Below are 3,161 nucleotides of genomic sequence, written 5' to 3'. Positions count from 1 at the left end.
TGGTCACTCAATTATCCTAAATTATCTCCTAAGGTCACTTTTCTTTCGTTTGTAACAACAAAGTCATTAAACTATGCCTATTGCACTCAGAATGTCACTCAACTAGATTTTCCAAATTTTGGATTGCCAAATACCTATTTTACCCTCTAAATTATAAACATTTATCTTCTTTTTATTTTTTTAAACTTTTTAATATTATAATTTTTTTCCATTTTAGTTTACATTATGGACTTACCTATAGAATAAATAAATATTATTTATAAAGTTAAAAAAATAAGAAGTATTTAAGCATATATAATGCTGGGATAACAAAATAATGAGCATAATAAAAAAATTAATTAGAATAATTTGTTAGTAATATAATTTTAGTATTAACAAAAATGCAAAAGTTTATTTACACAATTCAGAATGAAAAAAAATAAAGGTTGTAAAATATATATTCCATGCACGTAATATAAAAATAATTATTAAAATAAAGCTATTTTTATAATCTACATCATATATTCTTGAAAATTATGCTCAATTATATTAATATATTATAATATATATTATATATATATATATATATAATATATATATATATATTCAAGATATATGTGTGTGTGTGGTGTGGGGGGGGGGGGGGGAGGTAAAATTAAACTTGATTGTTCCTTTTCAGTAGTAACAAAATTTAACCTTTTTCACGGAAACATATGATATCAACAGAGTAGCTAAAAACAAAGGGGCAAACAATATGAACTATATCAATTATTGATGGTAAAGAGGAAAAGCCAGGGAATCTTCTCTGCCACTTTAATTATCTCAATTTTCACCACTCTGAATGAGTATTCAGAATTCAGAAAATTGATCTACCATAAAAGTCAAGCAAATCAGAATAATAAAATAAATAGAAAAACAGTCACCTTTCTCTAATTTAGAATTCAGAATTTGAAGGGCAGCTGCCTAGTGCACAAGGCATCTCGCGTTAACATAGGGTCCGGAGAAGGGCCGCACCCTAAGGGGTATGATGTAGACAACCTACCTTAATGCAAGCATTAGTGACTGTTTCCACGGCTCGAACCCGTGACCTATAAATCACATGAAGACAACTTTACCGTTGCTCCAAGGCTCTCCTCTTCCAAGGCTCCCCTTCGGAATTCAAAATTCTGCAATTGATAGAATTAATATGGTAATTTATGAATTTTCCATTCCATGAAATAATTTCAAATAATTCAAGAATTTTAGAAATGGATCTACTATCTTGTCAATAATTCAAACATCCAATCTAGAAAAAAATAATTCAGAAGATGTTAAAAATACATAATTCTCAAAAAGTTTGATATACCAATAAAAAATATGAGAAGAATTCATATGGATTATGCCAAATTCTTAGAGTTGTGTCACTTATTAGCATCTAAACAGAAAGAGAAACATTCTAAGGTAGTTTCTAGAACTTACCCCGAGCGAAATTTTAATAGTTCAGTTGGTTGACTACCTAAACATCTTTGACTATGCACGAAAAAAGTCCTAAATTCACCATGTTTTCCCACAACTTTCTTGAACTTTCATAGCTTAATTTCATCTCATCAGCTATTCAATTGCTAGAGATGAAAATTCAGAGGGGAAGAAGTTCAAGAAAGCTGTGGAAAAGCATGATAGGACTTCATGTAAAACTAGTAAAAGTATATATCTTCAAATATTCATCACTTCTTATCATCATCTAGAGGAATTATAATAAGAAGTAATATATTCTCTCTACAAGTATAGAAGGAAAATAGCAATGAGGATATGACACAATAAAGAGAGGAATGGAGAGAGTTGTGAAGTGGAACTAGAAGCAATGCCCATACAAACTAAACAAATTGTAAAGGACCACAATAGCATATATAATTTGTGAAAGCAACTTTATAGAGTGGGTTTCAAATATGAGTGGCAAACGGGCGGGGCGGGTCGGATATGGTTCGGGTTGAAAACGGGTAATGAAAAAATAGATAAATTATCCGACCCGACCCATATTTAATACGGATAAAAAACGGGTTAACCGGCGGATAATATGGTTAACCATATTATCCATGACTTCTTGCATATGATCACGTTTAGGAAAATTCTTAGTCTCCCAAACTTGAAGACCCCAATTTGAGGCTTTACAAATGTAAAAATTAAACCTATTGGTTATCCATTGGTTATTCATTTTCTAAATCGATAATATGGTTCTTATCCATATTTGATCCGTTTTTAAAAAGTTCATTATCCAACCCATTATTTAGTGAATAATATGGGTGGTTAACTGTTTTCTTTTAACCATTTTGCCACCTCTAGTTTCAAATATAAGTGGTTATAAAATGCGACTATGTAATTTATTTTCATCTGTCCAAGTTTTAGTAGGCAAAATTACTTAATATTTGTTCTTGTGGAAAGTATATTTGCATAAACCCAGTGAAATAGCCGAGATTTTGTGCATGAATTGACAGGAAAATGATCTAATATACCCCTCTACTATTGAAATATTTTAATTTTACCATCCTTTATACCTTATGGTCATTTATTTATACCCTTATCATTATCAAATTATCTCGTATTTCGTTTTAACCCTAATGAAGCTCTAACCAATATTATAATAGAGGAGAGTTTTAAGCATTGTAAAAAATAGAACGATAAATTTGAATTCTTTTTAAGTATTTTAACATGTGGAATCCATCCAACATACGCAAAATTGAACTCTGTTAAAAACCAGGGGAGTATAAAATGACTTGCCAAAGATAAGGTTATATATAACCTCAAAGTATAACGGAGAGTAAAATTAAAATATTTTATATAACAGGTGAGTAAATTTAAATCTTTTTCCTTAAAAAAAATAGAGGGTAGGGTAGGGAAAATAGGTTTCATTTTTTCCACATAATACCTACTTTGCTTTATATGTGAGTGCGCATGCAGTGGGGCAACTGAGCCAACGTTAGATGGGGTCAAAAATCTTGAATAAAAACAAAAATCTTTATATTAATGTGTTTTTTCCTTCTTCTGAAGTTTGATACTCCATATATTTCAAAAATATTTAAATATTAAGCCAAATTATATAATAAGAAAAAAGAAAGAGAAGAAAATAAGGGCATCCCATCCCCATCACACGTTACCATGTGGGCATTATGTTCTTTAAATTTGTTTAGATCAAAAGGTATGGGAGA

The 3,161-nt window shown here is 30.1% G+C and overlaps 1 long non-coding RNA gene across 1 annotated transcript; it reads right to left on the bottom strand.

Annotated features, from left to right (window-relative positions):
• Positions 1–768: 768 nt before the first annotated feature.
• On the bottom strand, positions 769–1,828 carry LOC109244038. The gene is made up of 2 exons (XR_002070659.1): positions 1,438–1,828; positions 769–1,145 (listed from the first exon to the last, which is right to left on the bottom strand). It is a non-coding gene; the product is annotated as an uncharacterized LOC109244038 (long non-coding RNA).
• Between the last annotated feature and the right edge of the window lie 1,333 nt (positions 1,829–3,161).

This window comes from Nicotiana attenuata, unplaced genomic scaffold (genome assembly GCF_001879085.1).
Source record: "Nicotiana attenuata strain UT unplaced genomic scaffold, NIATTr2, whole genome shotgun sequence".
NCBI classification, from domain to species: Eukaryota; Viridiplantae; Streptophyta; class Magnoliopsida; order Solanales; family Solanaceae; genus Nicotiana; species Nicotiana attenuata.
Note: the sequence above shows the minus strand (reverse complement) of the source record. Positions and strands in the feature narration are given on the sequence as shown.